The sequence below is a fragment of the Gallus gallus genome, chromosome Z, assembly GCF_016699485.2.
Source record: "Gallus gallus isolate bGalGal1 chromosome Z, bGalGal1.mat.broiler.GRCg7b, whole genome shotgun sequence".
Lineage (NCBI taxonomy): Eukaryota > Metazoa > Chordata > Aves > Galliformes > Phasianidae > Gallus > Gallus gallus.
Window position 1 is genome coordinate 56040781 of NC_052572.1, and position 27579 is coordinate 56068359.

At 40.6% G+C, this 27579-nt stretch overlaps 1 long non-coding RNA gene across 2 annotated transcripts; it reads left to right on the forward strand.

The window, feature by feature from the left end:
• The first annotated feature begins 349 nt into the window (after window positions 1-349).
• LOC121108474 lies at window positions 350-27579 on the forward strand. 2 transcript variants are annotated; one of them, XR_005843001.2, is made up of 4 exons: window positions 350-541; window positions 22034-22095; window positions 23560-23636; window positions 27199-27574. It is a non-coding gene; the product is annotated as an uncharacterized LOC121108474 (long non-coding RNA). The 2 variants fall into 2 exon arrangements; XR_006932492.1 differs by lacking the exon at window positions 350-541 and adding an exon at window positions 924-1116 and having other exon boundaries at window positions 27199-27579.

The window sequence follows — 27579 nt, forward strand, 5'->3', positions numbered from 1 at the left end:
AGTCTTGATGATGTCCTCAGACTTGATCCAGGTTGAATTTACATCAAGGAAAAGCATGAAAGGCATGAAACAGACATAAATGGTACAGAAAGCAGTTTTCTTTTGCTGCTATCTGCTGTGATGTAAAAAAAGAGCCTGGAATAGTTAAGAAAATGTCCTGGACTTATTTACACTCTGCTGCAGTGTCACCCGTTGAAGATTTCCCGTTTGTTGAAGGGAGATATTCCACAGGCCACCGTGCTGTTTTAGTGACTAATCTACTTCAATACTTCTTATGTAGACAGGCCAACAAATTTCCAAACAATTGGAAAGCTTTGGCAAATGATGTTGAAAGCAGAGTACTGGACTTACACAGAACAGTCTGCAGCACGCCAGCACGTTCTTGCAGGGCTGGTCTCTGATAATCAGGTCAACTGACTGCTGCAGCAAGGTTTGTCAAGACAAGATAGCTACTTGTCTGGGGGGGGGAGGAGGAGCCTCAATGGGGTCTGGAAGCAGGGAAGGCTCTCCAGGAAGGCTGGAAGCTTGTTCAGCATAATCTGTGAGTGTTACATGTTCTCTAACATCAAAAGACTTTGAAGTGATTTACAGAAGTGAATATAAGCTGCATTTTACAGAGAGAAAACCAAGGTCAAAAAATGTATCTTGCTCTGCTCAGGGTCACTGCAGTCCTGCTCTGCTGCTCTTCTCTACTTGGCCACAAAGCTTGCTGGTGGATGGAGGGGTGGGGAGCACGTCGTGTGGGCTGACAACATGGTATGCCACTAGGGATGCGGCAAAGGAGAGAGGCCAGTAAGGGAAAAGGGAAGGAAGGTACGCCAGCAGTCACCAAAGACATCCAGGAGATGGGGAGGTACACTGCATGTGTGGGAGATGGGGCTGGGCTATCTTCATGGACCATGTGGGCCATAGCTGAGGCAGGAGGAACAGTACGTGTGGTGTAATGCAGAGGGCCCCTCTGTTCTCAGCCGTTCGTGCACATTCCACTGGTGCTTGAGGATGTTTTCTCAAGCACTGGTGGGAATGCTGGGTGGAAATACTCTGATGTATTGACTTGGAGCACCATTTCTTTATTCTCAAAGCCATGCCTTTGAAGAAAGAAAACTTCTGTGTTTGGTAGGATATCATTTATTTCCCCCTAACTTTGCTAGCATTTTTCTTGCTTCATTGTTTCTTACCTTTCTTTTTTTTCTTTCTTTCTTTATTTTCTTCCTTTTTTTTTTTTCTTCTTAAGCATGTTCTCCTTCTAATGCCAAACCTTTCAAAAGGAAAGCATGCTCTGCATTTAGTATCTTGTTCTTCTGCTCTAGATAACTTATCATTTCAGCCTGCCTGGAAATCTGGAAATCCTTATGCTTGGAACCTTATCATAGACATTTCCACTGCAGGAAGAGTGATCAGAACAACAACAGCATCTTGAAATCAAGGCAGAGGAAATAGATGACTGCATAGCTTGCTTTTGCTGTTTAGATATTCTGCACTTAATGGCTTGATTCTCATCTATGTGTCAGATTCTTGGACAAGAACCACAAACTGCACTGAGAACTTCTCATTACATTTTGTGCTATCTGATCTGTCTGCTGCCTGCTCCTTTTTAGCCCTGTGGAAAAGAAACATGCTCAAGGTCTCTTCCAGTAAGGAAGAGGTAGAGTTTTTGTTTGGATTTTTTTTTTTTTTTTTAACACTGTCAGTCCTTGTGTGGGACAAAACAGTCATAGGCACCAGAGCAATTTGCCTTCTGGTTTGCACGCTACCTGAGCTTCAAGTGACCAAACCAGTGCTTTGCAAATGCATGGTCATCAGCAGTCACAGATGCACAGTGGTGACTGAGTAGGAGATGTTTGCTTGTGTTATGAAATGTGGTGGAGTGAGAGTACACACTGGGGATTTGTTCATTTTAGCAAACCTGGCAGAACCTTCCTGTGACCTAAATAGAATACCTTGCTCTACATAAAGCATGCATCAGGATATTTCCTGATTTATTCATGAAAGGTTTGCCTTACAAAGGCATTTGGAACTGTGTAATCTCAGAATACATGATACATATAGCTGGCTGCTCAGCTGGCATTTGCACAAATTGCTTTGATATATGGCTGTAACGTATGAAAGCACAGTGAGGCCAATTTAAATACTTGATACTGGAGTAAACTGGTTAAAAGAGTAAATTAGATCTAACCTAGAGATTTTCCTGCTACTGCATATAGAAGGCTGCTTTCCAGAATGAATAATTGATAAAGGGATGGGAGACTACACTCTAGTAAGCAATAAAATCCTCCAATATTAAATGGGCAGGGTTAAGGGCAGATCCATCAGTGATGTTCACTGGTGTTGTGTCTTTCACTTTAAGGGCCCTTGGCCATTTTACATCAAATCAGAATCCTACATATCATGTTACCCAGATCACTTAACTGAAGAACTCTGCTGCCTTCTACTTGGGACAATTTGTGCTTCTGCTTGCTCACTCCCAGTCGCAGAAAATACAGTCTAAGCTAATTCTTCATCAGGTCTATGCATTTATTAAGGAATGTTCAGTAAACACCTTTAACAATTTGTCTATAAATTGTCTGTACATGTTTTCTGCTGTAATATATTCAGCAGCAAAGTAGATAGGGCTGGTTGCTTGCAAGCAAGCCTTATTTTGGAGCTTTGGAAGAAATTGGGGTTAATTTACAATAGAATGAAAGTGACATTTGTAAAGATGGTAAGAGGAGAATGCCAGAATCCATTACACTGATGATCCTACAAATGCACTGGCATTCTCCATTGGTGAGTTAATATTCAAATCCTATCAGCATTACTTGCTGAACTTATTGCAACTTAATGGCAAATTTCCAGATTTTTGTCATGCCAAGCATCTTATAATAGACAGAACTGCACAAATTTTGGGGGAAAATTTTTCTGAGTTAAGCTCACTGCTTTAACACTGTAGAAATTTAACTCATTTTGTATAATAGTGATTGTAGCATGAGCAAATCCATCTTCCATGTTTTCCTTAATGAGACTTAGGAAAAGCCTATAGTGACCAAACTTTGGTGGTCAACAAGATGCTTTCTGCCTTTTTTTTTTTTTTTTTTTTGGTGCTAAGCAGCACACTATGCTATGTCTTCAGTGTACTGTGGTATTAGTTTAAAAAAAAAAAGAAACAAAACAAAAAAGGTATATCCTTACCAAAAGAAGGTACAGAAATGATTGTTTCTGATGATCCCTTGTAGAGAATTCTGAGAACTCTCAATGTATGCTACAGTCACAAGGACAAAAACCACAGTGCAGAATCCTGCAAGTTTTGTTGTATTCTCCAGAACTTACAGATGTGCTAGATGATCACGTGGATGATAGGGGAACATCACATAAATGTTAAGTAATCTGTCTGGAACACCAAAGAAGAAAGTACAATTAATGTTAGTAAGTCTCCCATGAAATGAACTTTCCCATTTCTCAGCTTTGTAGTCTTTCTACTTTATGAAGAGACTTAGTCTTCCATGGCTTTGGAAGCACGCTGGACTTGTCTGTTTCCAATTCTTATGAAAACAAAGCACCACCACAACAACAGCAACAGCAAATATATATATATATGGTTTCCTAAGAGGGTACCTGACTAAGCAGCCATTTATATTTAATATAAGCCACTTGCATTTTTCAGTGTTCACCTGGCAAACTCAAGGGGCAGTAGAAGCCATTGTTCTCCATCCTCCAGGTAGTGAAAAAGCAATTTCTAAAGCCTTGCTACTGACACCGTTGGCTGCCCAGAACAATAGGGAACTGTACTTCATGTCTTTTCATATGGCATACTATGCAATATTGAGTGATGTTTCATCTGTAAGTGCAGAAGACATCAAATGAAGCACAATTCCTTCCATATTTTTACTCTTAATTTTCTTCATCATTTCCAAGACGTAATCAATTCAAGGTCTCTCTTCTCTTTTCCACTCCTCCCCTCTTCTCCTTTTTCCACATTCTTGACTGAAGGGATCTGTTTCTCCAGTAGCTTTGGAAATCTGGGCATTTTAGAGTTAATCAGGACCTGAAAAGAGCAGGATGACATGAGGTTTGCATTAAAGAGTGGTATGTGGACAAGTGGCAAAGGCATGGATTATGTGGTAATAAAAACACACTGGGTGATATTTTTGTCAGAGGGCCTCACTTCGCTGCCTCCAAAATGCTAAAGTGCTAAAGCATCAGGAACTCAGACTGCTGTCTCTGAGCCATGATTGCAGAAGCAGATTAGCGTGCACCTTACTCCCAACTCACTGAATAGTGCTTAGCTTTCTTCTGTCATTATCAACAACTGCCCAGGTGCAATGCTGAGTATGAAAAAATGGGGTTCAGTGTTGCTTCCACATTCACAGAGAGCCCCTAATGTGAAGCCAAGATTTTCATTAAGGAAAGTGGTTTGGCTTAATGGTGGTTTGGCTTGCCAAAACAGAGAGAAAATACTGGTACTCAGTCAGTCAGGTTTCATGGAAAGATTTGTTTTCTCTGTGCTTACTGTTACTGCTTTCTATTCTGTTGATTCAAATCCTGTAAAACCTCGTAAAACTCTCCAAGGTGGAGAACCAGCTGACATGAAACAATGCGTGCCCACTGAGGTTAACGTTCTTGGGCAGCAGGGTGAAGATCCAGTCGTTCAGGCCACCAGTTTTCAAAGTCAGGAGATCTTGCTGCAATCCCCTCAGCTGATCTCCTGTGTAACACAGGGCCCATGCACAGCACTGCTTGCTCATGGCAGCGGTAGGGACTGCCTGACTCCCCTTGTACTCCCTTGCTCTGTCCCCAGCCCTCTGCAGTGGGAAAAGAGTGTCTCTTTGACCCATCCATCCAATTAATGCCAGTTGTTGACAGTAGCCTTTCTTTTCTTTTTTTTGGAGACAATGTGATTTTATCATGCTGACACTGAACTCTGCTTCCCTTGTCTGAAGCTGGAACTGGATGCAGAAGAGTCAAAGAGCAAGAGATGAGTAGAAGAGAGACAGTGTAATGACAGAATGTTTCACATGCCTTTGAATTTCTAAGGGGATTAGGCGCTCCCCTGGTGCTTTGACATGGAGCCTATGGCAGCTGCTTTGGCAAAGCCTGCCAGCAGTTACACAAATATGTTATTTTCCACTCATTTTCCCAAGGTGCAGAGGACACAACAATCTCTGTTATGGAGCAGCAACAAAGAGAGTTTGGAGCTGTCAGAATCTGTACAGTTGTGCTCCACAGTCCCTCAGCTCCTGCTTGCGTGCGGGAGTACCTCTGAGAGCTTGCGTATCCATTTATGTTGTATTCAGACACCTACCTCTTCCCTCGTCGAAGCATTAATTCTGCAGTGCTCACTGAAATAAGTGCCAGGATCACACAAGTCAGTCCTCACTCTGTGTCTACACCTCCTCTAAGAGCTTCTCTGGATCAACTCTTTTCCCAAGCATCAGCTGAAACAAGATCCTCTAAGTTGTGGTAACCCTATCTGCCCCACATACTCCAGAGACTTCGTTGCACAGCAGAAGTCCTTTTCCTGAAAGCAGGACAGGGACAGCAGGTGTTCTGCTGGTGTCCCTTCAGTGGAATCTGATTACCGGTTGAGTTGCTTTTCCCTGTCTATTTGATATGGTTACTTAGGAAGCCATGGCTGATGGTACGATTTTAAGTCAAGGACTGACAGAAATCAGGTGCCTTCACTTTATAAAGGAAACATTAACCCGCTGGTTGAAATCTGCCTGCAGCATCATTGGCAAAGATGAAACTCAAGCTTCTCACAAGATGACTGGAGTTCTTTTCTCATATTTATGAATGTTTCAGATAGAAGCAGGAAACATTTAACAATCACACTAGTGGAGGTGTAGCAAAGAAAGGATTCCCCGAGTAGGAAAGAACAGGAGGTAGGAGAAGAGAAGGTGGTTCCCTGAGGTTGTAGGAAGGGGCAAGGAAAATTACCACAAGGGAGAAGCATCAGTATTCATAGCTGCAGTGAAAGTTGAAATGATGGTCAGGGCCTGTCAGTCCCAATCCCACATCCCTGAGTCACAAGCGCTGATTCAGACGTTAATTTGGACCTCAGATGTGTGCATCTGACTTCCAGTGAGCCCTCCTGGAGGGCAGAGTGTGGTCTGCTGGGTACAGTGGGTGAGGCTATAAAGACCCAGAAAGAGTGTGCTCAACACAGCTGTAAATGCAAAATCTGCCTCATTGGCATCTGCAGGAGGCAACAGCATTTGTAGCTTTGGACAGTACTTGGCCTACTGATCTCAGTGCAAGCCACACACGTTCCTGCGCATGCACACACACACGCACACACACACTGCACAGGCAGGTTCAGACTACCACCAGAACGCTGTTAAAATGAGCACCCTCATGGCCAGAGTGATTGTGGGCTTTTTTCCTTCTTTTATTTCTTTTCTTCTTTCTCCTCTCTTCCCCCCACTTTCTGAAACAACCAGCCAATTTAAAAGCACAGTTCGGAGGGAGGGATTTCTTGTTATGCTCATGAATCTCAAAGATTTCCTAAAGGAAGAACAAAGAGAGAGGCAGAAAGACAGAGAGAGCTGGAAAACCAGGAGCAGGCAGCAGACTTGGAAAGAAATGTCCTCCTTCTCCCCAGCCCAGGAATGCAAACAGGAAGCCGCGAGCAGAATGTTTGGAGTGTGTGCAGCTGCAGTTGGGTCTGAAGACACTGAAAGCTGTGCCGAAAGTATTCAGCTTGCCTCTTACAATGGAGGGGAAACACTTGCTTTGACACTGCATTTGATAACCATTTTGTGGCAGGAGTGCAGACCCTTTCATTTGCAGGGAAAGGAAAGACAGCTGTGGCTGTCTTCAGCGAAACTTGCTATTCTATATGTGAGAGAGTGTGCTTGTTAGAGGAGGACAAAAGGGTGCTTACTGAAGTTCTGCAGGTGGCTTTTGGTTATTAACCAGAGGAGCTCAGCTAGTCCAGAATGTGTTGGGCTGCCTAATTCCCCTCTAAAGGAATCTCAGTTGTTGCTTGGGATAAACAGTGCCTTTTGGGAGACTGCACTGCGTATCGCCTGAAACACTGAGCTACTCCCTTGGAAACAGAAGTTTCATATCTGCTAGATCATTCTTCCATAGCACATGTTTTCCATGTGTGAGTTCCAATTTGGGGAGTTTTGGGGAGAAAATTACGTGTAACTGTATCTTCTAATTCATATGTAGATCAACCTCTTCAAGGTACCAGGGAAAAAACACTTGTATTATGTAAATTGGGATAATTTCTTCTAAATTACTGTTTAAACAGGTTGGATCTGTGTCTTAATTCAAACAGCTTTAAAATTATCTCACCTAGTTTTCCTCCATTGTTCTTGATCAGCAATTGACCTTGAGCTGACTTCATTCTCAAAATAGATCAAATAAATGTATCGCTCTTTTTCATTATAATATGGGTTCTGTTTTAAAAAAAAGGCTTGCCGAAATGAGTCTTGCAGGTTCTTCAGTTGCTAGCATTTTATTAATACACTTTGAAGCTGACTGAGATTGTGCATGTGGCAGAAAATCCATATTCCTAACTAACCGATTGTTTTAACATGGATTTCTGAAAGAGCTGTGTATTGGTACCTGGATATTGGTTACATGCATTAATTTGTCTTTTTATGGAGCTGATGATCTGGATTATCTCTTCGTGCTCTTATCTTCTGTTGGGTCAGACTCTGAAGTTTGCACCTGCAACACTTCCAGGGAGTTCGCTGAAGGAAAGATGGTGGTTACAAGAAGCTTTTGTAAACCAACACTGGAGGACAGTGTTAACTTTGCTGGGATTAATTGCACTATGTGTTTCTTTATGTCTAACATACCTGAATTTTAATAAATGAAAAATCATTGCTCTTGGTTAAGCAAGTAGGTAGAGGAGCTAAATATAGAGGAAGTCAAACTGGGGGAGAGGAGAGGAGGGAATCAGGAAGCTCCAGTTCCAATGACTGGAGATGAAGAACATGCAACCGCAGCTCTGTAGAAAGCGCACCTCAGTTATTCTTCATCACCCGCCACCTCTACCTCCATCATGCTCCTGCTGGAGCCCTGCAACTCATCCTACCAGCTGCCCAGATCCAGGTGTTGCTCTCGTGCTCATGATGCCCTGGAATTTGTCCGTTCAGCAGGAGGCCCCACTCCTGCCAAGGCTTGGGCTGAGTAGAGGCTCCCACATCTGGAACTGAGCTTCTGGGGCTTGACCCACGAGATCATCTTTCCTCCCAGAGAGGAAGCAGTTAGGAGGGGATGGCTGAAACTCTGAATGTGCAGGAAGGGCATGGCCTCCAAGTTCACCTCAGCCCTTCCTCTCTTCCAGAAAGCCATTTGTTCCTCGCTGCATGGTGAGTGTCATATTGGAGGCTTGTCACCACAGTGTTTATGGAGAGAACCAGGTACAGGTTTAATGCCTTGACGATTCATGGCAGTTTCCTTCCAAGCACTCATACGTGTTTCAAAAACAGGAATGAGCTAATACCAGTTATTCCTTTGTGCAATAGGTTAGCAACCTCAGATTAAGGCAGGGGTCTGCCAAAGAGGCTAAGTCATCCCTCTGATATCACGTCGGAAGCTGGGGCTGGAAACCAGCTTCTGTGATGCCCAGTCAGGATCTAGGAGTGTGAGGTCACCCTTTTCACCAAGAATGGTATCAAATTCAAAGGCAGACCTGCAGTGCAAACCGTTAAAAATGGGAAGAAATCCTGGAGTTCTGCATGTGGGGAGAAGGATGGAAGTCAGAAAAGGAGGAGAAAGTGGAGGATCTGAAAGAGATTGCATTTTTAATCAACCTTTAGGGGAGGTTAGTAGGGAAGGCTACTGGACACACAGAATGAGACAAGACTACTAAACACCTTGATAAGAGAAGAAAGCCCTGTGTCAGCACAGTTGCCCACAAGGCAAGAGCTGTCAAATCACTGTTTTCTGACACCTTCTGTCTCTTCAACACCTTTTGTGCTGTTTTTCCCTTCTCATCAGAGTTTGGCTGACAGGGTGAAAAAAAAAGGTTTTCAGAGCAAATCACAGCCTGAGGAGCTTCCCCAGTTGCAGATTGTTACCCAAGGGAACTCCAGACCTAGATCTCAACCCATTCCTCAGTAAACAGCAAGGGTCTCGTGAGATAGAGATTGCCATTGCCACATCTTATGCAACAGCACAGATGTTGATTCATAGCTCCTATCTGTGCTTCAGTGCAAAGCTCACCCGTCAGCAGCTAGATGTTTGGAGAAGGGAATTGTCTGGGGCTCTCAGCAACCACAGCCATGAGTATCACCACAGCAAACACAGATTAAGGAAGAAGTGCTTGCAGTTAATGCAAGGAAAATGGCAAACTTGACCAGCTTGGGAGGTGAACTGAGAAAGGTGATTAAGGAGTTTTAACACTTTAATTTTTGAGACCTTTTGAAGGTTTTGGAAACAAAGAGTACCTTGTTCTGTAACACTAATGAAATCTGCCTTATTCTTTGTCTCATCTGTGTGATCAACCTGCAATTTTTCCTTGTAGGGGCACACATCTGGGTCTGTCTTTTACCTCGTGACCTATTTTCTTTAAACGTGAAAGAATGTAATATCTGTGAAACCTTTACCCCTCCCCCTGACAATGTGATTGAAATCGATTGACTGATTCAAAAGCAATTAGGTGGGGCTGACAGACAGACAACACACAAGCGTTCTCCTGTAGGAAACTAGGCAAAAAAACTCCATGGCCCTTTGAGATATCCTAAGGCCAGTATCAATAAAATTGTATCTCAGATGTGAAGAAGGGCTTGCATGTCTGATACCTTGCCCTTTTTATCCCCCAAATCTATCAGGTGGTCTAGTAAAAGATATTGCCTCTTCCTACAAACCCTTTCTCTCTCTATAAAATAGGGCATACAAAACCACTTGTCCCCTGGGAGAATTTAGGGCATGTATCCCTATGTTCTGCAAGGGAAGTTTTACAGTCCTCTCATTTAGTGCAGTGCCTTGCTGCCCCTGAGCACTGGAACCACCAGTGCTATACCAAACCAGCCATGTGCTTTTTGTTATTCTCAAGCGTCATCAACAGCACTGTATTCCCCACAAGGTGGTGGGCAACACTGGATTTTCTCTGGGGGGATCGTTTGCTTTGTTTCTTCTCCTTATAGACAAATATAATCTAGGATCCTGACTTGCTGTTTTGGAAGTTTTCCAGAGTAAGGTGATGTGCACGGTTTTTTTTACAGGATAAGCATGTTTCACTGGTCAACAGCAATTGCAACAGCAGAATCAGAAACAGAAGGCCAGAATAATTCCCTTCATGGCAGGAGTCACTGGGTGATATTCTCTGACCTGTGTTATGCAGTAAGTCAGACTGGATGATCAGAGCAGTCCCTTCTGGCCTTGAAATCTATGTTCTGATTACACATCTGAGAATGAGCAACCAAAGTTGAAAGTGGTGATTTATTGAATGCTAGCTACAGGCAGCTTCTTGTTTCTGAATAAGGAGCTGCTTTTAAAAGGGTCCCTGTAGCTCAGTGGGGTACAGACAGCTGTCAGCTCTTTTGGGGAAAGTACTTGCCAGTCTATTTCTGTAAAGAGCATTTTAAATTTACAGTTCTGTGTAAGTGATGTTTTATAATGTGGATTGACCCTTTCTAGAGATGGCTGTGTGTCTGATTTATAGATAAATCTCCAGTAAAACTACTTTGGGAGGAGGCCAGGGTGGGTGAGATCCATCTTTTCTCTCCTGGCTTGTGGAGAAACTCATATATGAAAGCATCTTGGTTTGGCGGAGTGAGCTTTGCTGTTGCATCCTGCTGCGTAGTATTTGAACCTCAGTGAAACAGACGATGTGTCAACAGCTCTTATGAGGCTTGTCTTTGGCCTGTTGTTTCATTTGCTTCCAAAGACGTCACATGCAGAGCAGAAGATGCCTGCAGCTGCTGTGAATCATGAGCTCCAGCATCTCAGAGTGACTGAGTCCTAGTAATGCCCTCATACTACTGGAAGGAGTGTGATGTGTCTCAGATGGTCTCTGGGAGCTCTGGTCCTTGAAGGTAGAACAGAAAAGAGTCTGGTGGGCCAATGCTGGGCCAATGGTGGTACAAAAGGCAGGGAGACTGGGAACAGTGGCCCAGTGGACACTCAGAGTTTTGGCTTTAGAATGCTCTGATGATTTAAAGCAGCATCTGTTGTTCATGTAATTGACTACAAAGAGGCGGAAGAAGTATCAGCTAGATTTGGAGCAACAAACACCATTTAAAGCCTTTGTGAAACCAATATTGAAGTGAGGAAGTAATACTAATAGTACTTTTATCTATCAAATAGGGAGTATATGATAATATACTGCTTTTAATGGCAGAAACCTGGGACTGAATTAGGCAACGTCATCTCTAAAATAGGCAAATTTTCAGTTGGAAAACATCATTGACCAAAGAGATCTGCATATTCAAGAGCGTAGGCCTCAGTTTTGGAAAGTTCACTTCAATCAATTATAGCATTACTTCTCTTGATTAAAATGGTTAAATCTACCCTAACAATGAAACTGTCACCTTGAATTAGATGAGCGACCCATTAAATTCTAAAACATGTAAATATTAAGGGAAGCATATCTCTAGGTATATACATTATCTTTATTTACAGTACTCCCTTAATTGAATAGCTTGACTGGGAAAAAATCCCACTCTAAACTATTCCACAATTATTAAAATGCATGTTTACATTTGCCTAAATTGTACAAAAGTAATTTAGAAGATGAATTTTAAGAAATATTCAGAAAATATGCATACAAAGAACATAATCGTTATTGATATTTGCATACCTTCCCTTTCTACTTTCATGCACTATTACAAACCACACAGAACATGACTGAAGAAAAGATTGGAGAGGCTGCTGTAAGTACAAATATGGATTCATCAATAAATGTTCAGGCTTCCAGGTGAAAAAAAAAAAAAAGAAAAAAGAAAAGAAAACACACCATGGCTGTGGAGAAGAAATATTTTATTTTATTTAGATAGTTATTTGGAATGAGATCTGCACAGATAAATCCATACTCAGAATATAGTGGTCTGTTGTGACAAAGATTAATGTTGTTGAAAAGAACAAGTGAAATACAGACTAAACTTTAAGTGCCAATTTAAGCCAGTATGATGGGGAGCAGGTTCACTGGGTAGAAGTACTTCAGGTAGGGGGGGGGGAAATGACCAACAGTGAGATAATCTTTCCCTCCAGCTCTGATCAAGGTGCTTGCATATCAGTATTAAGCACAATAGAAGTAGACTTCCAGTTCAACAGCAAAAAAAAAAAAAAAAAAAAAAAAAAAAAAAAAAAAAAAAAACAAAGGAATCTTCTTCCTTGCTTGAAAACAGGAGGCCCCCGTTGTTACCTACCAGCCTACACAAATCCTAACACACAACCTTGTGTCTTCTACAGCCAAACAACTGCTCTGCATTACAGTGAAAAACAGACTCCAGCTTCTATCCAAGGTCAGGTGCAACATGGAATGTTGTGCATTTCTGAAGGAAAACAAAAAAGGAAAATTGTGAGCTAGTAGTGACATGAACCAAAACTAAGATGAAAAAAAAAAAAAAATGACAGTCCAGTGGAATGTTCACGCCATATTTGAGCTTCTAGTGAGTGATTAGTAGTTGAATTGCCCTTCACTTGTGTAAATCAGGGCCATTTAAAAGATTCTTTGAGAGGCCATCTAAATTCAGCAGATGCTTTTGAGAACCTTGGCCAATATATTCCTACCAGAGCTGCAAGAAAGAGCTGAGAATCCCCCAAGACCTTGCAGTGAAGTTGATATGGGCCCATGAACAGGGAAGGATCACGCGTGCGTCTGTTTATATTTATGTGCTGTATCTAGCGAGACAAGCAATAGAATAGAGGAGTCTTGTCAAGATTATCTGTCACAAGATAGGAGAAACCCATGTATCACTCATCCTGAAGGCTGTGTACCAAGGAGCAAAAGAACCTCGTGCTCCCCTGACAATGAAAATAATGAAGTCAGATTATCCAAGGAAACTGTGATTTGCCTTACCCACAAACCTCAGCCCCAGGGAGTGAAGAAGAATTATCAGAAAGGTCATTCTGAGCAGTCAGAGTCAAGGACAGAGCTGAACAGCCACAGAAACCCATAAGGAGCAAACGTAGAGCCCAACGAGGAAGGAGAAAGCAATGAGAGTTCAAGGGAAATAAATAACAACATGAAAAATTGTAACACTACCAAGGAAACACAGGAGATGTTTCTCTCCATGTTGTGAAGACCTACAATGGCATGCTGATAGGATCCCCAGAGAGAGCACATCATCTATAACTATGCAGCGCTGCACATGCTGGTACTACTAATAAAAGAGAACGGTTCAGATCACAGAAATTAATTAGTTTAGAACTGCAACCACCAGGAAGAGAGCATGCACACAGCAGCATCCCAAAGTGTGCTCATATTAACGATTCTCTGTCTGGTGTGCTGTTGACAGAATCCTGTCTGTCTCAACAAAACTCTGGAAGCAGCTTTAAACTTCAGGCCCCCATCAAACAGCAAGCGGTCTGCCGGCAGCGTGCCTGCATGGAAGCTAGTAAATCCAGCAAATAAGGACTCGACAGCATCTCCTGCTGTCATGAAGAAAACTGTAGCTGCTGTACTGGAAATGTCCCTTCTCCTCAGGGGGCCATCTCATTGCATGCACTTACCATGCCTGGAAAGCAGAGCTGTGCTGCTAGTTCTCCAGGCGCCAGGGAGTCCTGCTCCTAACCAAATCCGCCTGTGAGGGGAAAGGGGCAGAACTCAAGGGAGCCTTCTTTAGCACCCTGCAGGACGGAGCCAAGCCCGTGGCAGTCTTTCTGATGGTGGAGAGTGTTTTTGTGTGTGTGTGTGCACGCGCGCGCGTGTGTGTGCCAGGAGGTAGAATGAAGGCTTGTGTGTATTTTTCCCACTTACCCCTTATGCAAGAGGGGGCTCACCACTCTGGAGTCCGGAGCTCATTTAGAGGCACCTTGGCAGTTCAGAGTTCCCATGTCCGTTACTTCATCAGCCACAATTTACTGCAGTGCGATGTGATATACAACAGGGCCATTTCGTCTCCCAGAACTTTAGAGAGGGGGTCTGTGTTTTAGCATCTACCAGTTTTATCTCTGCCATCTGAATCTCATTTCCAGGATAACCAAAGGTCCTTCTAATTACTGCTCTGTTGAATGTATGTTGCTCCAAGTCCCTGTGATTTGGCTGAAATCTGGGGAAATGGAAACCGATGTCATTAGTTATTTCTTTGGGGGAAACCCACTGAAACCCAGTGAAAAATGATAATAAAGTTGTATCAATCTGACTACCTATCAGGCTACCTTGTAAAAATGCAATGTTTGAACAATATGCCTATATTTTATAGACCTTTGAGCACAATAAGCCACACTCTAAGACTTAGATGATGGTTGGCAGTACATTCTTATTCAGATACCAGAAAGGACAACAGTATTTTTTTATGGCTACCCGTGGCTTGTTTCTATGCCAGCACACACATTACAGGCCTTTGATGCTCCCAATATTTGCAGCTGTAGTTCAGTGACCACAAAACACCGGGGGTCTGCTCCCAGTCTCATTGGTGATTTGCTGTGAGACTTTGGGCACATTGTGTCTCCTACCTCGGTTTCCACATCTAACATAACATTTTCAAATCAATTATCCATGACAATCAGATGAGAAAGAACACCACATCGATTTTTTTCCCCCCTCTCCCCATTGGACGTGAGGATTGTGATTTATCTATTACATTGGAGTACATATCTATGCAGCACTCAGTGTCTTGTGAACACTCATTAATGGTCCTTGGAAAGCCCCCTTGAGGTTGGTAAGCAATATCACTCTCATTTTGCATGTGAATCACGGCAATAAGAAAGACAAAAGGACACATTTTAAAAGCAATCTTTTATCATTTTATCTACTTTTATTTCCATCAACCTGTTCTTTTAAAAGCTGGAAAAACAGAGATTCCACAACCTCCATGAACAATACTCCCTAGTTCTTAAATATTCTTGCCATCAGAAAGTTGATGTCTGCCTGATCTAAATCTTCCTTGCAGTATTTTAAGCATTTGTCTTCTCCACAAAAGCTCGGTTTTTATTTATTTATTTATTTATTTATTTGCTGTAAGGATTACCTTCATGACTCACCACATTTTTCTTTTTTCAGAACAATTCTATCTCATTTGGTATTTTCTCCTTAGTCATGTTTCTCAGATTTCCAATCATGTTGTAATCCAGAATTTCTGCAGGTGTCCACGTCTCTTTTCAAGTGCAGTGTCCACAGCCAGACACAGCATTCTGTTTGAGGGGATGTACAGAGAAGAATTACCTCGTGTATCTGCTAGATGACACTCGTATTCATGCATGTGGGAATGGTGTCAGTAGTGTGACACTGTTGACTCATCTTCAGCTTGTGACTGACAGTCACCCCCAGAGATTTTTATACACAGTTGCTGCTGAGCCACTTGCTCCTCCATTGTGTATCTGTGCAGTTGGCTATCCCAGCCCAGTCTTTGAATTGTATCCTGCCAATTTCCTATCCATTCTATAAGCTGCCAAAATAACTTTTCATCTCATCAGCACACTTGCAGCACTTCCCACCTCAGTGCTCTCTGCAGATGTAAATGTGTTTCCATTTGTCATCTAAGTCATTAATGAAAATGGTGAATAGTACTGCTCTAGAGACAGAACCCTGCAGAATTCCCTGTGAAACACCCTTAGATTTTGACAGGGAACCACTGATTATTACTACCTAATCATTATTTACAACCACGATATTCCTGTATTATTTCAGTTTTATTTAGATATTCTTAGCTTGTTTCTGAAAATGTCTTCTGGAACAAAGTCAAAAGCCTTAAAAAGTGGAGAGAGATGAGACCTAATATCTCCATCCGCACAAGGTCTGCTCCTCTGTCAAAGAAAGAAATTAGGTTACTTTGACATGATTTGCTCTCCACAGCCCCAAACTGACTGCTGCTCATCTTCTGTTTTCCTCTCAGTGCTTACAGATATGTTTACTGGGACAAGTGGTCCAAATACTAGCACAGCATCTAACAGAAATGGAGGTTAAACTGGCTATCTTACAGCTCCAGCTCCTTCTTCTTATTTTGAGAAGCTACATGTGGTTTTTGCTCTTTTCCAGTTTTTAGGACATAACCCTTTCTCCTGGCTTCTCAGAGAAAAACCACTAACAGCTCTGAAATTGCTTCAGTCTGTTCTTTTAAGTACTGCAGGATAAAGTTCATCAGGTGGAGCTGATTTGATAACATAAACTTATCGGAGTGTTCTCTCACACATTCTTTTCCTTTTTGGGCCTGACATTACCTCTTTGTTGCTGGCTCTCATTGGATTAGCCACCTGGTTGCAGTTGACCTCTCTACTAAAGAGTGAAGCAAAAAGACATCAAATACTTCTGTCAGTGTCTTTCTTTCCCCATTGAGCAGCAGGCTTTTTTTTTTTTTTTTTTTTTTTTTTAATGGGATAGTTTGGCTTTTTTTTTTTTTCTTTTGTCACATTGGCATCACTTCTTTGTGTTTTGTGAATTTTGGTCCTGTGTGTTTCTGCTACTTTGTGTTTATCTTTGCAACTGGACCTACTTTTCACCTCCAGCATTCTTTTCTTTCGTATTCTTCAGAAAAATACAGTGGTTGTGATACAGACAGATTTGTCTTTCATGCATTTTGTCTCCCTCTTTAGTTTTAGGATAAGTGTTCTTGCATTGCTAGCACTGTTCCTGTATGTTTGTCACCCATGGACCCTCTGAGTTTATTGATGTTTGTCTTCTTGAATTCCTGTGGGGTTTGTTTGGTGTTCTCTGCGCCCTTTCTCAGGGTTACAATTTATTTCACTTGAATTCTTCCCTGTTAGTGGAGAATGAAATGTATTGTTTTTAACAGTGAGACTATATCATTGTTGAAAAAACTGACTCTTGATCAGAATTTTCTGTTGTTCTGAAAGCAATGTTTTAATGGAATGATGTAGACCAAATGTAGAAAATACTTTGTAGTGCCCCCTTGCCTTCAAAACTCTATATCTGTGAAAAGTTTATACAGGAATCTACCAGGTGTTTCACAAGAAACCTACAGCAGAACCAGCAGTAGAATGCACACACCTGGGGCCTGTTGCAGTGTCAAAACCATGGATTCATCCATCACTGCTCTTTAAATGGCATTTTTAACACTTAGAGAATTTAGGCTTCCTTGATTTGGAGGAAGTTGCTGATTCCCAAAACAATCACTGGAAAGCCCAAGCAGTCCACAGACTGAACAAGCAGTTTGAATGTCTGATGTGTAGAGTTTCTCCTTTGCAAGCTGATGCAGGCAAAATCCATTAAAGGTAATTCAGAAGTCACTTTAACATTTGCAGGTAAAGCATGACTTTTGAAGTGAGATGGATTTCTGAAGATTGTTTAAAATGTTTATGAAGAACACAGATGATGGTTTGCTAAATCTGTACTGTATGTTTAATGTATCTGTTCTTTTGTTTGAGTAGAGAAAAGCCACGTGCTTCTCTATATGATGCTGTATGGATCCATGTCTTTGTTTTAACTCTCCGATCTTTATTAAAATCAAAACAGACGGCACTAATCCCTCAAATAAATGATAATTTATTTCTTTGTGTTCAAATATGAGGGTTCCATAGTTGCTCTTATGCTAATCAATTCAACAATTTTAATTAAAAGTAGAATGGCTTAAACACAAGTCATGATTAAATAGATGCCTGCTATAGCTACCACATTGGTATGCTCCCTTTTGCTGCTTTGAGTACACATTTCCTCTACTGAAGTCAGTTTCTACCCATACAAATTGATTTCTACACCTCTTCCTACATTCTGTGAGTGTCTGCAGAATCTGGGCCTTTTTCCCCTTTCTGATCTCATGCTGATGTAATTCTGCTGATTTTCAATGGAATTACATCGGTGTTAAATCGCCGGCTTTATTTGGGTTGTTCACTGAGATCCATGTAGAATGGGTCATTTAAAAGGTCATGCATTCTTCTTGTATGAAAACAGCGAGTGCTCCTGGGCAAAGAATGTCTTTTTTCTTCCACATTTTATTGGTCTAACACCTAGTTTGTAGGTACTAACACAATATAAATATTATTACTGATGAGAACAGCTACTAGATATACTAAATTCCTTCTGAGCATTCTTGAAACACTTGTGTTACTAGGACTTGCTCCCAATTAGAGGAGAAGATGTGAGATAACTGAAGAAGAGAGAACTTTTCAAAGTGCTCATCTCTAACCTTGATCTTCTCTTCTTGAAGTGAAGATGGGGGTACATGTGGAACCTGATAGGCTGTGCTTCCATTTCTAATTATTGAGACTTATTGTGGACCGTGCATTAATGTTGCAATTGATTATATACAACAGCTTGTTCATTTGTAGACTTCTCTCGATGAGAGCAAGTTGGACTATTCTATTGACATTGTGCTGCTGCAGCCATTCTGTGATGGTAGTGGTAGCTGGTACCTATTTAGCTTAGCACTGATTTTTCCTAAAGGGACCTGCACCATGTTAAACATGTTTTATATCTGTGGTGCTGTATTTTTCTGTGAAGTACTGCTGGTGTGATTGTATCAGTGCCATAGTCCTAAGTAAATATAGGAGCTTTGCTGTATCTGAGCTCTCTGGAAATGACACCATGATAAAATCTGAGAGGCACAATTCTGAACTGAAAGTACTGTTAAGAGTTAATGTTCACTCTCCCATGTTATTGTAAAACAATGGCATTTTGTCAGTTCTTCTAAGCCTAGGAATGGCAGGGCAGAATGCTCTGCCTTCTAACTCCTCCTTACAGAAGCACATCTCAGAACCAAAACCCTATTTCCTATACTTTTATTACTACTCTTGTTGATTTACCTCTACTCTTAAAATAGAGCTTCATTATTTTTTTTTTCCTGCACTTTTCCTTCTTACTTTCCCAGTTCTGGGTCAGATTTGGCAGAATGGGCAGACTTAGTCTAAACAAGCCCACACCAACAATAAAAATCACAACAAAACCCAACCCAAGAAGGTCCACAGAGAAACAAATGATATCTGCATCACCTTCATAGCAAGGACTTGAACATAGGCAAAGGTTATACTGCAGTGGGCTGAGGCAGCACAACACTTGTTTCCTCTTTTTACTACATTCTATCCTTGCTGCAGATGGCCAGAATAAGGACAATCTGCTCAGATCAGGAAACTTCAGCTCTCTGATGTAGTTACGTTTCCTTTGGGTTGTAATTACAAGCTACTGTCACTGAAACTAGGGGATTCTGTTATATTGCATTAGGGACAGATATAAACAGTGAATAGCTCAGACTGGAGCAAGCAGAAAGAGAACAATTGGTTTCAGCGCAGTTAAAGCATCACTCAGTGAGTTTGTTTAGTTGTTGGTGGACACAGTTAACTGAAATATATCCTGCAAGTGTCTGCAGATCATTTGTCCCTTCCTATTTATACTTACAGATTTGTGGTTGGCTGGTTGGTTGGTCTTACTGCTGCTGATCTCACATTGAAAGTGGACAGGCAGGACAGGGTAGAAGACTACCACTTTCTGATGGAAATAAAACCCAAAGGAGAGTAAAGCCTTGTCATACTTCGGCAAAATTGTTTGACAGTCTACCTCACAAAAGGACTTCTCTTGGAAATGTGGACTGCACCTAGAAGCATGGCTTGGTTCCCTCTTGAAGGGTGTTTGTCTGACATAGCTTGCAGATTTGTGGAGCATCTTCAGCTGATGAACCTCTGAAAGTGAGGAGAAGCTCTGGTTGTGAGAGCAGAATGTCTGGCTGATCAGACACAAAGGTTAGTTTACAGGTGAGGTAGCAACTCTGTGTCCTCGACAGTGGCCCAATCAGATCAAGAAGTGCTGAAACGCAGCCATGCCCTTCTTGGTTTAGCAAGCTTGTTGGTGTCTCATGCATGTTTCAAAAAGATCATCTGCTTCTCAGTTTTACTGTTTGGTGAATGATTGCTTCCTGATGTAGAGGGCATTCAAACTCTTTATGATGATCAAAGGATCAAAGGCTAATTTGGGCTGAAATGGTTTTTAGGAGGTCATCTAGTCTAAACTCCTGCTCTGAAGTCCCCGAAAGCTGATCTAAGAGAATAATACCATGTTTCTAAATCCAAGAAGACAATTTAGTCCTCTGCAGGTAAATTTAAGGTTCACAGAATTAGCTAAAGATTTTCTAATGTACCTATTGTCATGATACTTAAAGTATCTTGAAGGGCTTTCATCTTTTTTTTTTTTTTTTTAACTTCAAAATACCCCCTAAAAAGAAATTTTGCAGTTAAAATTCTTTGCAGTGAAAAATCAAATTTGCTAATTCTGGAGCTGCCTGCCACTCCCTGCCATACTTTACTGCTTTTAGAAGCTGCTGTGTCGTGGTGTCTCTGCATCAATGAGCTGACTGTAGTCTTACTCCTTCTGAACTAAATAAAACTATGTAGGTGCGTTCTTTGTGTTGCTTCAGCTGTTCCTCTGAAATGTTTAGATAGCTTCAAGGTAAGTAAGTAAGAGTCATTTTACATATGAATGCCTCACGCAAGAAGACCACGATGAAACTTTTTTGATTAAGACAGCAAGGAATTTCTCTGGCATATGTACATAATTTGGATTTTACTCTTGGATGATTTTTTTTTCCGCTGAACTTGAAAGTTCATTAGAGCAAAGACTGTCTCTTTCAACTATATTAGCAGTGAAGCCATGCTTTACGGATGGAAATAGACATGTGGTCTTACGTGGCACACCCCAGTAAGATACTTGTCAGTACATCTGATTGCATGGAGGTTGCTTGTTGGATTGATGATCTGATCATGAAGACATGAAGGATTGTGATATCGATATCTGTGATGAATTTTATTATTTTTTTCTTCTTCTTAAGTATATCTGAGCTACTCAGAGAGGTTTAGAATTAGGTAACAATGTTGACTTTAATCAGTTCCCTCTCTGCCTCTCTGAAGATGTGCCATAATGCTCCTAAAATTCACCCTGTTTTAGAGAAATGCTGCCTTCAGTAGTTTCATACTGCAATCTTGACTGTTCTGATTCTTTGATATGAAAGAATGTGATACAATTGCTAAATTGCTTCTTCTCTTCTTCCTCATGCTTTTTGTTGGTTTTTGTTTGTTTGTTTGTTTGTTTTTGGTCTTGAATTTCATTTTCTCTCTTGATTAAACTTGATGTTTTCTGCTTATGCTCATTTTGTGACCTCTCCTAGCTTCTGATCATGTCCCTGCTGAGTGTATCCCTCTATTATCATACTGTCTACAATGCTGTGGACACCTGCTAAGTCAGAAAAAAGCACCATTTTCAGCTGAAACAATTCTCTAGCAGACTGTGATTCCAAGAGTTAAGCCGTGGAATTTGAATTTTTCCCACTGGGTGTTTAAAGTGCTCAGCACAAGTAACTTGCTGTCTAAGCTAACCTGTCAATACTGAGGCGTATGAGCTGACATTTGAGCAATTTTATCTCCAACTGGTTTGTTAGGTTTAAAATAATGCTGTCTTTCTTCAGAGTTGTAGGATACAAGCAGTACCACACTTGATCATACTTCTTGTTAACTTTCTAAAATGTGAACCTGGTATTTCTCTCACTAGAGGCTGGGTGGACATTTGTTGGAAATGATTTAAATGTGGTGAAAATATGAGTGTTTGGAAATATGTCTGCAACTCAACTGCAATTTCAACTTCAAAATGGAAAAACAGAAACACGGTCATGCTTCATGCTTTGTAGTCTATAACCTGAGAAAAGAAACAAACAAAAAAACCCAACAAACAAGAATAAAACAGATTCTGTGTCTAGAAGGGTGTCCATTAGTTTCTCACGTCATATATATTTATCAAGTACATTGTGCAATAAGTATGTCCTGTTGAACTAGTTCATTGGTTCTCCTTGATGGTTCTTTCTCAATGGGACAGCTGAATTTGTGTACACTGCAAATGTGACCAGTGTTTGCTCTAGATGTTCTTATGACATTTGCCATGATAAGTGTAATGAAGTGGAAAGGAAAAACGGAGAAATTGAAATAACCGTATTAGCTTACATTATTGTGTATTTATAAAATGGTGTGTTTTCCAGCCTACATGTTTTGTCATGTATTCCAGCCCCTGAAAGTGTTTGTATGCAGTGAAATCAAAATAGAAGATTTCCAGGATTTAATTTCCTAGTAAGTACTGTGAGAGCCTATTGATACTGTTGCAGCATAATGACTTCATCATATTTTGATATCAAAAGATAGATTTACTTCCTAGAAATAGGAAGTGTCTGGAAGGTCAGCTGTCCTTTCTTCCATCCCTTAAACAGTTTGGAATTACTATCGACTGCCAGGTTCAACACAATATTATTTTTATTTATTGTTTAGAATTCAGTTAATTTAATTATCACTACCTTTGGGGAAAGCATTTCATAGTGTTGAATGGCCAACAGATTTGAATTAAAAAGAGAAAAGTCATCAATTAAACGATACGATATGGAGCAAAATTATAACTAAGTATTGTAGGATCCTTATCTCAAAGGCAGGGAACACTGAATGTAACTACTATGTTCCTCTGTTTACGTGACTTTATTCCCACTTGTGTTTTCTCTTAACCCATTGAAACATGATTAGCTGCTGACTTGTAAATAGTGATGGCTTACAATGGTTTAAATTTGGTAAAAGGGGGGGGACATGACAGACTGACTTTAAATAACCTGCTGCAAAAACTCAGTAGTTGAAATATATAGAAGCAGGTGGCAGATTTGTTAGTACATCCAGACAAAAAAAATATGATATTACTTCTTTCTGCTTTAAAAGATCTGTTTACCCAAATAATGCCATTTTCTGATGTTAAGTCTCTAAACAGTTTCTCCATCACTTAGAATCATGAATTACATCATTTTTAATTGGATAATATTATCACTAATTTGAAATCGTAATTCAACAGTGTGCCTTTAGATCTAACCTAAAACATTTGGAGTCCATATGAGAGAGTTGTGTTACTGCACAGTGCTGTATAAAAGCCAACACAAGCCTTCACAAGCAGAATCACTAAAGTCTGGGGAAGTAACTCACCATTTTCATCCCTTGGAGCTAGTTGTCATACAACAAAGGCACTGCACTATTCCTACCCATGTTAGCCTGTCTTTTGCTGACTTGAAGTGTCATCTCTGCCTACGTTAACTATTACTAGCCACAAAAGATGTATTAGCTAAGGATGGTAACTATACATTGATTGAATAAGGCTGAGTGTTCTGCATATCATCTTGTCCTCTAGACCCACTTTTTTTTGCGTGGTATAACATTATTTGGTATTTTTCTTCACAAATATGGGCTTCCAACAAAATAAAGCTGACATAAATATCTGGATTTTGTGGAAAATACCTTCTTTATAAAATCATGACAACTACATTGAAAAACAAAACAAAACAAAAACCCTGTAATTTATATATATATTCCTATTCTTTTTTCAAAAAGAAAAAAAAAAAGAAGCATATTTCATAATCCATAACTTTGGAGTGAAAATTCAAAAGAAATTTAAACATGCAATTTTGCATAAAATTTTTCTTTGGGATCTTACATTTGGCTTTAGATAGGCAACTGTACTTCTCTTACAAGACAAAATATTGACCTCCTCTCCACAATTAATTTCAGTTTGCCACATTGATAGTCAATAGAATCAAAAACAAAGAAGTCATCTGCACAGCTGCAATATGACATAAAGAAAGTTGGTAAGTAAAATTTGTTGGTTTCGGCTCCACATCTTGTATGAACTTTGCTTCTTTTATGGGCTGTGTCTACAAAGTTAGAAGAAAAGTCTGTCATTCTGACATAGAATCATACAATAACCAAGGCTGGAAAAGACCTCCAAGATCATCTAGTCCAACTGTCCACCTATCACCAATATTTTCCCACTAAACCATGTTTCTTAGTACAACATCCACCTGACTCTTGAACACCTCCAGGGTTGGTGACTCAACTACCTCCCTAGACAGCCCCTTCCAGCTCCTGATCACTCTTTTGAAGAAGAAATCCTAATATCCAATCTGAACTTACCTTGACAAAACTTGAGGCCATTACCCCTGGCTCAACCACTACTTACATGGGAGAAGAGACCAACCCCCACCTTGCCAATACCACATGTTGTCATTTTTACGATCACTTTGCACTACTGCTGGTAACGGTGTGTACACAGCAACTGGGAATCATGACTGGGTGATCTCTTTATGTTTTGCTGAAATATCAGAGTGGATGGACATGTTAAAATAAAACACATTTTTAGATTAGACCTGCTTGTAGCATAAGCCCCATCATAAGGCCCAATCCTGCAGTTGCTGCATTCCAGGAAGATGTTGCTTTAGCAGTCTCTCATAAAATGTAAATCATTATTTTATGTCTTCTCATCGCTGGCTGTATTTTCACTTTCCATACTTCTCTTGCTCCTCAGACAACTTGTGGGCCCAATACACATGGTAGCATTTCAACTAAACAGCCTGATCTGATAGTCCATGGAGCACCACTTGATATTATGACTGGATATTATTCCCAACCTCCTGCATTCTCTAGCTGGAGATGAAAAAGAATATTTCATACAACTCACTGGAATTTCACCAGGGACACATTTGCCCAAGCAAACTGTGGGTTTAATGACATCCAAACCCTCTGATCTGCAGGCTTCCCTCTGGATGAATCTTGTTCTCTGGATTGGCAATTTTCCTTCTTTGGAAGGAAGAGCCAGCATATGGGATTCACTATCATGCTGATAATTCAGTAAACAGCAAAATTAAATCTTCTGACAGTCTCCTACAGGAATTTCATTAACTGCAGGCCCAATTATGGAATTTCATTGCAACTACAGCACAGGGATCCTATTTAGCTGCCTTACAGAAAATACATTCTTCACCTCCTTTGCTAGGTAGATAATCTGCTCTCCATAGATTTGACATGTACTTTGCTTCTCTTGGGAGGATGTTTGTTTTTTCTCCTGGAGCTTTGAACTCATAAGTTCTTTTGAACAGATAGTAAGACTTGAGTATTTATCCTCCACATACAGGGTAGAAGGATACAGTTCACCATCATCATACACTGAAGTGTATGCAGGAAGTCCAGATGATACTTGACTGTTTGATATTAAAGTCATGTTTGGCAAGGACTACCTGTATGATAGAAGTGAAAAGGTTGTAGAAGCTCTAGATATACTAAGAAGAAAAGTCCAGCTACAGGGAATCACTTGAACATGTTATCAATAAAAGGAGAAAAAATAAATAAATAGAAAAGAAGAAAACGGGACAAGTCAGGACTGAGTTTCACAGTGCTACCAAAACACTTCAGAATCTTGGGCAGCCTCTATAATCATAAATTTGATAAGCCCTGTACTGTGAGTCCATCTGTACTGAGGTGTCACTGGCCTACAGAAAAATCAGTGGCTGGGAGAGAGATGTGTTCTATCTGTGTTATCCTTGGGCTGCAAGCTCTATGCAATAGCTCTAAGCCACAGTTGTGTCAAAGTCCAATATAAGAAGAGCGTGGAAGGCACGGATGCTCCGTGCATGGGATTGCCTCGTCATCAGCACCTTTCAGGAATACCATATAGGGGCAAGTGGTTAAATCCTTATAAATGTTGGTCTATCATTTCTGTCTAGTGGGGAAATAGCTTTGGAAAAGATACTAAAATGGGTGAGTTTGTAAGACAATCAAATAACCAAAGAATGGATAATTCTTATGTCCTGGAAATGCAGAGGATTGTCAGTGGTAGTTTTGGAGAGGCTGCATTTCATATGACAGCAAAATAATCAGGAAATGTTCTGAGTCATATTCTGACATTGGAGAAAAGAGAGCAATCAATGTGGTTAAGCTGGGAATGATGCACATGGAGTCTGTGGTTTAAAATATGGAAATTGCCAAGAATAAGTATATAGGATCTGAAATCCATGGCAGTGAAGAAAGTGTCCTCACCTCTGAGAGTCTGTATAATATGGAGTGCATCTTTAAGAAGATGAGAAAAGGCAGGAGTGAGCAGTGTAATAATCATTTATGATATCACTAATTATTGCACTAGAGAATTCGAGAAAACAGTAAATGAGATTCTTGCTAGACTGAGGGATAAGAAGAATAAAACAGACGTATTAGGAGAAGATTTGCTTAGAGGTGAAGACATATCAAGGAAAATAAAAACTGAGAGAAGGCACTTTGTACTTTGGAGAAAAAGAAAGTAATATCAAATATTATAAATAGGTGATAATTTCCCATTTTAAAGTCATTTGCAGAAACCAGCAGCGATTGCAACACATTTCCTTCAGGCCTGTAGATTAATGCCTTCTCAGTATCCTTTTGTTGTGGTTCTTCAGCCTGATACTGCTTTGATCACTCTGGCTGCAGTTAGTTGTGTATTTTCCTCTTATAGTCACTACTTTCAAAGACCAGTAAGGTCTAAGAGGCAAGAGCTGAGCAGAGACAAGCTGCTCTATGCAGCAGCCTTTCCACCTCATCTCTCCCATGGAATGAATGAATGAGACATCTGATCATTCCCTGTTATGGGATCTTACTAAGCAGAACTTTGGTGAAGCACTAGAGGGCTTTGAATTTCATCTCATCACAGGGATATGGTACATTATGATAGTTTGCAAGTCAGTTTGATGTCTTTCAAAGTGAGAGGCCTCCAGTTACCCCCTCACTTCAAGATGACAATGATACCAAGAAAAATATTGCATGTGAAAGATGAAAAAGTAATTGTGTACATAAGCAATGAGAGGGGTGGCCACTTGTTTAAGGCGTTTTTGTACAGGTCCAGAGGCATGAAACTAAGCCTTACTATAGGGTTATGTTGGGGACTTCTCTGAACTGACTCAGCTGCAAATAAATACATGCTTATTCCAATTGTAGAGTCAAAGGCAGATAAAAATGATTCTGATCATATCAGTCTCTTCTGGGCTTTGAGCCTGGAAAACCTTTAACCATGTTGGTTGAGTGGGCCAAGGATGTTCTAGAGAGCCTTTGATACCTCTGCTTCCCACAGTCTCCAAGCACAATGTCATCAAGGAATAGGTAGGTAAAACATCTTGTGTGTGGCACAGTTTGTTTTCATGACTACACCCTGGAGCTATTGCTCTGTGCTGGACTTGTTTCTGTGCCAGTGCTGTTTGTTGACCTGGATTCACCAAGTACTTTGCAACTGAGACTACTGGATTATGCCAGAGGAACAAAGTAACAGGCATTCTGTTTTTAACATAGCAGGACCAGTCTGCAAAGATTATCAGAGAGACTGACCAATTTCTTTCTCATTTTTCCCTACAGAATCGGCATTATGCCCTCCCAGCCTTCTTGGAAGACAGATCTCCTGGATGAAGTGACCTGAAATTCAGAGTTAAAGAAGCTTTGTATTCCAAAGTCCAAATCAAATCAATTGTATTAAAAACAAAACAAAAAACAAAACAAAACAAAACAAAACAAAAAAACCACACCAACCAACCAACCGAACAAGCAAAACCCAAAAATAAACAGAGAACAACAAAATCACCATAAATAAATACATTTTAAAAGCCCTCTGACTTCTGAGAGGTTTGTACAGGTTCACATTATATGCCTGGAACTAGATTTTGGTGTTTGTACCAATCTGTTTACTTGAAATTTATTATTCAGTTATTAACTTTCTCTGTGGGCTTTGTAAAATTTGAA